We start from the raw sequence: 8,337 nt of genomic DNA, 5'->3' as shown, positions 1-8,337 counted from the left end.
TTGTTTATTTCTTTGAATTCTTTAAAACCAATATTATCTTCTTAAACTTGTATGGTAGCCAGGAGCATCACATCCTAATGTTTAGTGATATATTTAGAGGGAGGGGATGGGAAGGAATGTTTCAAAATTCAGATTAGATTAATTTCTACCATTTATGGGGTGAAGCCTGCGAGCTAGTTCAGGGAGTCAACTCGAGCACCAATGATACATTAACACGTGACGCACCTCGTCCCTCTTACAACCAACCAAACACATTCTCCTAAACTCTATTGAAGCTGCCAGGTCTTCCTGCCTCTGCCTCGCTCATGCTGCTGCTGCACTGCTGTGTTCACTTGCTATTGCTACTTTCATGTTGCTGCTGCTGTGTTTCATGTTGCTGCTGCCCGCCTGCCCCCCCACCACCCCAGCTCCACCTGTAGGCTCGGGGGATAGTTATCTAATCATCACTCAATGTTCTTTGTAAATCTGTGGAGTGATGAGGCCCGAGCCCAGACGCCAAACTCAAACTATATGCTGCTTATAATAAACATATTAAGAAACATGCGAGTTGTCTGACTGAACTTTAATTCATGGTAGTTTCAGTAATCCCCTGGTAATTGAGGACATAAGTAATCTAAATGACTAATGTAATCTTTATGACTTTCAGAAAGGACAGGAGACCGACAGGTGCCTATCAATGATTGCCAACAGACAGCACAATGAGTCAAAGGACTAGCAGTAGCAGCAGCAGCAGCATGATGATGATAATGATGATGATGATGATGATGATGATGATGATGATGATGATGTTAAATGGGCTGTTTTAGGAACATCCATTGTAAATAAACGGAATTCAACAAATAGCATTTCATACAGTTTGTCTGTGCCTTTTCCTCTGTGTTGTCCTGGAATATAGTCTCCCCCATGGCAATAGGGCTATCTATTTATCTAATATATCATATTCCAATAACTTGAATATAGACTCTTATTGCACTATTTCACTTTTTTAAACTATTTTTGTATTTACTATTTACTATTCACTATTTTTCTGTTTATCTGTTTTATTGTGTTGCACTGTTGGAGGAGCCTGTGACCTAAGATTGTCATCGTCATAACTACACTGTAGCTATGTTCGTATCACAAAATAAAAACCTTGAACCTTGAACCTTGAACCTTGAAAAAGGTTGAACAGGGACAGTTGAATCTGATCAGGGTGAGGCAAGTTATCGCAAAGCCGGGAAACACACCAGGAAATAAAATGAATTGATTGGACAAGGGCCCAGAATGTGACAAAAAAGCATTCAGAAGGGCCTATTCTTTATTTGGAAGAAGTTGAAAAAAACGTAATGAAACATTTTATAAAAAGCATCAAATTCAATAAAAATAAATAAAATATTGGGGAGTTGCACTCAGGATGTTACCTATAGAGATCATGTATTGTCTATATTTAAAATGTAAAATAAACGTAATTTCAACCAACACACCACCAACATCTTCATAAGAAGCCGACAAAGATTATCCGTCGTCCATAAACTCTAAGAACTGTACATTTCCCCCCTCTTCTCCCTCAACTGTACCAAAGCATTATCAATATGCTCACCGTCACAAACCGGACCAAACTCACATGCATCACCAACACTGCTGCCAGGGTGATTGGACTCCCTACACCAGCGTTTCTCAAAGTGTGGGGCGCGCCACACTGGTGGGTTGAGAATACGATAGGTGGGTCGTGAATGGACGCGAGAAGGCAGCGGCCCACCAACAGCAGCGGCCCGGCCACCGGGAAAAGCCCCGAATCTCCCGATGGCCAATTTGAGCGTGCTCACACACACAACTGAAACCAAAATCATTTACAGACATATGTACAACACACACACACACGCACGCACGCACGCACGCACGCACACACACACACGCACGCACACGCGCGTTGCAGTCGGGAAGAAAAGCAATGTGGAGCGGCATCTCACCCCTTCACGAGTTTAACCGTGACACTTTTCGAAATCCACTTTACAAATAGGCCTATTGTTACGGCTGCTGCCTTCCTGGTCGAGTGTTTTCAGCTGTGTGTGTTCTATGTAAATGAGCTGTGGGGTTGCCCTCCCGGCATTGGCTGCCATCTGCTATGGCCATCTGCCATCTGCCATTGGCTGCCATTCAATCAATCAATCAATCAATCAATCAATCAATCAATCAATCAATCAATCAATCTCCTGGTCCGCCCCTGAAGATTGCGATTGGAGCACACCGGGCCCGACGCACTCCAATCGCAGCGCACAGCCGGCGCACACCTGCTGGAGATTATTACAAAGCTTGGGGACAATCATCATTCTGGAGGCTCTGTATGTGGACAGATGCCTCTCGCTACTTGCTCTTTGTTCTGGGGTTAAAACTTGTGCGATTAGTAGTGTCTAGAGTAGGTTAGTTAGAGTGTAGAGTAGCTTAGTTAGTGTTTAGAGTAGTTTAGGATTCGGTGACGGTTGCCTTTAGTTTAGCTGTGTTTTTGTATAGATTCTTTGTGTTAGTTGTACCACTTTTAGAGTGAGGTTTTGTTTCGTTCTTTATGTAGTATATTAGTATTTATTTTCCCTGTATGTCTTTAGACTCCTTTCTTAGAGTCCTCCTTTTGTTTGGTTATTTGTCAACCGGTGCCCTTTTGGCCCTTTTGTTTGTTTCAGGCTGCTTGCCTGCCATTTTGTTTACAGCTGTTTTAAATAAACGCTTATAATTAATACCAATTACATACTGGTGTTTGTTGCATTCCTCTTCCCCTAGTTGGGACGTAACATACATGGGGGCTCGTCCGGGATATTAACTACTTTCCTGGGGTTATAAGTGGTTGTGTACAGCTGAAAACAAATTGGTAAGGTTGTGTGCAGTTTTAGCTGAGTATGGCAACTTTTGATTTGGAGTCGTTTTTGGTCTGTCCTTCTCATGAGCAGTTAGTTCAGTGTCGTAGAGACGACTTATATGAGATAGCGCAACATTTCGGTCTCCCAGTGGCAAAACAATTATCAAAAAAAGAGTTAAAGGCTCTGGTGGTGGATGAGTTGGTGGAAAGGGGTTTTCTGGTGCTGCCTGCACAAGCTGAGCTCACTGTGCTAAAGGAGAGGGTAGTGACAGCGAGGGGAGCGAGCAGTGTAAAGCACCGTCTGCGCCGCCTCGCTATAGTCCACCGTCTCCTGGTAGTCCTGATCCCCGGGAAGGGAATAAACTTAAAGTCCGTCTCGCCCGACTTCAGTTGGAAGCTAAAGACAGGCAACTTCAGTTGGAGGCAAAAGACAAGGAGCAAGACAGGCAGTATCAGTTTCAGTTGGAGGTAAAGAAAATCGAGGCAGATAAGGAAGTCCAGATCCGGATGCGTCAGCTGGAGCTAGACTCCCAACTGCGCGCATCCGGTGCTTTTGACTCTGCCGGAAGAAACTTGCTATCTCCACCTCCTCCACCTGCCTTTGACGTGAGTAACAACATTTCGCTAGTGCCAACATTCTGTGAGACTGAGGTGGATGCCTATTTTAGCGCATTCGAGAGCATTGCTACAGCATTGCGGTGGCCGGTTGAAGTTTGGGCTCTGATGGTAACGTGCAAATTACATGGAAAAGCTCGGGAAGCAGTTGTGGCTCTCACGTTAGAGGACAGCCTGCAGTATGACTCAGTAAAGGTTGCCATCCTCAGAGTGTACGAATTAGTTCCTGAAGCTTACCGGCAAAAGTTTAGACACTATAGGAAGAGTCCTGATCAAACGCACGTAGAGTTCGCTAGGAAAAAGGGAATGTGTTTTGCTAAGTGGATTGCTTCATGTAATGCTACCGATTATTCTTCACTGAGGGAATTTATCATGTTGGAGGAGTTTAAAAAAAGTTTGCCTGATCACATTGTTGTTTACTTAAATGTGCAAAAAGTAAACACTCTCTCTGCTGCTGCTGTATTAGCCGATGAGTATGTGTTAATGCATAAATCTGTGTTTTCCCCTGTCTCTACGGAGAGATCCCGCCGTGTGTCAGCCGCACCATTTACTCAGCCAGCAAATGTGTATAACGTGAGCAGAGAAGAGAGAAAGTGTTTTTACTGTCATAAACCTGGACATGTCATTGCCAACTGTGCAGCTCTGAAACGTAAGGAACAGCGGCAGAATGTATCCCCGCCTAAAGGCATTGGCCTGGCTACACACGCACGCGCACAGGCAAGTAAACGTGACCCTTATGTTTCATTACCTGACCCTGTGATTGTGCCTTCAGATGAAGCTGTGTCCGAGGAGAAGCCAGAAATTGTGGCTCCCCCTCCTCCTCGTGAGGATGTCATGAGACCAGCGCAAAACGCCGGCTCAGACAAGCCTCTAGACTTCTCGACACTCCCGGTAACCAGAGAGCGTCAGGTAGTTCATCGGATCTTAGTGTTGGTGTTGGCTCTACAACATTTTAAGATTCATGTTGGACCCAGCCTTTGGCCAATTGTGGTGTTTAGCTGTTACGATCCCTTTATATTCTGCCCTAGCGTGTCCACGCACAATCAGCGTCTCCTGCAATGGGCTCTGATTGTGCGGGACTACAGCAGTAGACACCCGTCATTAAAGGGTTCAGAGAATGTGTTGGCCGATGCTTGTCCAGGTTGAGTTTGAGATGTTAGTGTGTCAGATTGAGTTTGTGATGAATGTGTGTTATTAGCAATTTCGTTAGTGTGCTCAGGTTCACAAAACCTGTGGGTTTGTGTCTTAAGGGGGGGGGAGTGTTACGGCTGCTGCCTTCCTGGTCGTCTGAGTGTTTTCAGCTGTGTGTGTTCTATGTAAATGAGCTGTGCGGTTGCCCTCCCGGCATTGGCTGCCATCTCCTGGTCCGCCCCTGAAGATTGCGATTGGAGCACACCGGGCCCGACGCACTCCAATCGCAGCTCAAAGCCGGCGCACACAAGTTTAAATGATTAATTATTGGTTGTGATCATATTCTAAAGATGTTTGTATTATTGGAAAGTATACATCTCCCTTTCATCTGAGTGTTGAGGGCTGTATCCATACATTCATGTTGTGCTCAAAGTGCTCCAGATTGATGCTTTTAACTTCAACATTTAAAAAGTAAATCTTCCCGGGGTGCATGCCCCCGGACCCCCCGAGAGGAGGTGAGGTCCACCCCCAATAAATCAGGTTAAAATAATTAAATTGAATACATTTTCTTTTAGTAAACACTGAAAAAAGGTCCCACAGACACAAACAGCACACAAAGGTTAAAGGTCAGCATATAATAATGTTAAAATGTGCTAAATATATACACTGCAAAAAAACAAAAAAGAGGAGTAAAAGTAACTCACGACTTGTTTTATTTTTTTTAAGTAGCTCTCATCCTAAAAAAGGTTAGAGACCCGTGTTATAGAACAATACATTTGACAATTTTAAGCTTGGCCTACCATTTTATTGGAGCGATGAGGAACAGGTGGGGCTTGAAAAGGATCACCTGTTTAAGATTTTCACTTCAAAATGATTGTGTCGATAAATAATTCACTTTAGCGGGATATCTATATGGAATTTGAAAATGAAAATGCTGTAATATCGCTTCAAGCAATAATGATATGATTATTTTAAAAGAGCTTCACTGTTTGTTGAAGATAGTCAAACGTGGTGTTAAAAACACAAATGTAATTTTCTGCCTCACAGGAATATAAAAGGTAAAGGTGGGGTAGGTAATTTTGGAGAAACCAGCTCTAGTGCGCTACAATTTGAAAATACACAGCCGGGAAAAATCTGCCACTTCCTTACAGAGCCCCTCCTCCAACACACACGAACGCGCACATGACCAATTAGGGCACGAGATAAGTTTGTGCACAGATGGAAGGCTGACAGGCAGGTAGGCCGTCCAGTTATTTTAGCCGGGCCAGCTAAAATGATTGGTTGTGCTTTTTACAGCGCTACGGCTTCCACAGATGACGTTTGTTTATGTATTTTTTGTCAAAGCACTTTAGATATTCATTGCTATCGGGATGTTAAAAGCATTCCATGGAATATAACGAAAAGTGTATCTCGAGCCGGTTTCCCAAACTTAACTACCCCACCTTTAAGTAAACAAGAAGGTCAAAGTCCAATTATTTTATTGATTTATAAGGAAATATTTTATTAGAACCAATAACTGTTTATTCATTATTATATCTGTGTTGGTCGAAGGTAAAACATGTAGCACTGAAACAAGAATTGCATTATTTTTAGCGGGCTAGATCTCCATGATAACTTATGCTGAGTGGCTAGCCTGGTCCGTAGCAGGTTAGGTTCCAGGCTAAGAGCTCAACTCAGTGAAAGCACTGCCTGCTGACCAATCAGAGGTCAGTGTGTGGAGTTTAAAGCGATCAAGTCATATTACAGGAGAAAGGAAATACAGAAAAGCTGCCGTTGCAGGAAAGACGGCCGGCAAAAATCAACTGACTGTGAACGTGAAAATGAATAGAATATCACCTCCCATCTTCAGAGCAATCTGACTATTATAACATTAGCGTTAAGAAAGCTTACTTAAATATCTGCCACAACATAAGTAACCGGATCAAAGTAACATTACAGTCCGCTGCACTGTGAGTGCAGACGTCGATGTGTCCCATTATCATTCATATCACATGTCACATACTGTATGCAGAAGTATTATTTTAAGCAACACAGTAAGTTGACGAAACACTTGAGTCAAATGTAATTAAAGTCAGATCGTGTCTTAGGCAGTGATATCATAAACCTGTTATATACCTGTTATGTTATAATATACGCATTCAAACACTTTACCCTTATATACTACCCTTATAAAGGGTTTACGAATAGTTTGTAATACATTTATTAATTAGGTTGTGAATACTTTATGAATCATGAATAAGCTTTTATAAGACATGAGATAAACAGGGCAACTGTGACCGGTTGCTTGCCAAATAGTGAGCCCAGATTTATCTGTACTGCTAAGCCTTATTAGAAATGGTAGTAACTCATTAATAAATGGGAACGTGTTTTACATTTTACAATAAGGCTCCCTTTTGGCAGTTATAAATGTTAGTAACTCGTAAATAAATGGTCATAAAGAGATGCCAAGAAACATCAAGATGGATGGGGGGGATCAACTCAGTGAACAACAGATACCAAGGATGCTGGCTGATGAAGTAGATGAAGTAAGCTAAGTAGCCAATATAAGGCTTAGTCATCTTGCCAAATAGTGAGCCTGTGTTGATGTATGAAAACTATTTTAGAACTGGTTTATAAATGGTTCTTAATGATTAATAAAGTGTTTACAACCTAATTCATAACCTAATTATGAATCATTTGTAAGGGTAGTCTTATTGTAAAGTGGTACCAACCGTTTTGTTGTTTAACCACTATTGTGTTGCCTCGGCCTTGTGCTTGGGATCATTGTTCTGCTAAAAGGTGAAGAAGAAGGTTCTCCCTGTATTGTGCTGTATCCATTTTTCTGAGATACTCAGTCCCTGCTGACGAAAAGCATGCCAACAGCATGATAGAGATAACGCCAAGTATTATGCAGAGCTCTCAACATTGTTTGCTGGTGCACCTTCACTCCACGTTTAGCCACTGAACTCTGTAGCTCCTTGATTGTGATTGTTGGCCTCTGGTCTCAGTATTGCTTGTGTAGAATAATGCAGCTTCCACCTCTTTAGATTCTCAGTCTGAGCTATGATATTTACCCAGAAAATGAGAGCTATTCTAATGTTTCACAGGTGGGGCCAATTGTAGAGCCTACAGCGTCCTTGTTTGAGGATAAATGTTCTTTTGTGTCAACTTGTAGCTTCCAAAGCACTGGGGTTTTCTGTATATAAAACAAATTTCACCTTGAAGGCCAGCCTTCTAAAATGAAATATCAGAACAAAATCCTGACGTTTTGATCCGTTGTAATCCAAACAAATCAGATAAGTTTCAAGTGGGTGAATACTGTTGCAAGTCATTTTATGTACTAAAACGAATTACACAAACAAGGAATCTCTATCTGTGGACCCAAGGACCAAAAGCAACAAGTTTAATTTGAATACGGTTTAAATAAACAATGAAATAACAATGGGAACTATCTGAGACGCTACTGTGAACAAACGAGGCCACACAGACTGAAGGACCAACAGAGAAAGGTTGAACAGGGACAGGTGAATCTGATCAGGGCAGGGCAGGTTATCACAAAGCCGGGAAACACACCAGGAAATAACATGAATAGATTGGACAAGGGCCCAGAATGTGACAAAAAAGCATTTAGTGTTCTTTATTTTTGAAGAATTTGAAAAAAAGGTAATACATTTTTTTTAAAACAGCATAAAATTCAATACAAATAAATAAAATATTGGGGAGCTTCACTCAGATGTAACCTATAGAGATCATGTATTTTCCAGTTATTGAATAACTGATTA

The sequence above is a fragment of the Notothenia rossii genome, assembly GCF_949606895.1.
Source record: "Notothenia rossii genome assembly, chromosome: 1".
Lineage (NCBI taxonomy): Eukaryota > Metazoa > Chordata > Actinopteri > Perciformes > Nototheniidae > Notothenia > Notothenia rossii.
This window is presented reverse-complemented; position numbering follows the sequence as displayed.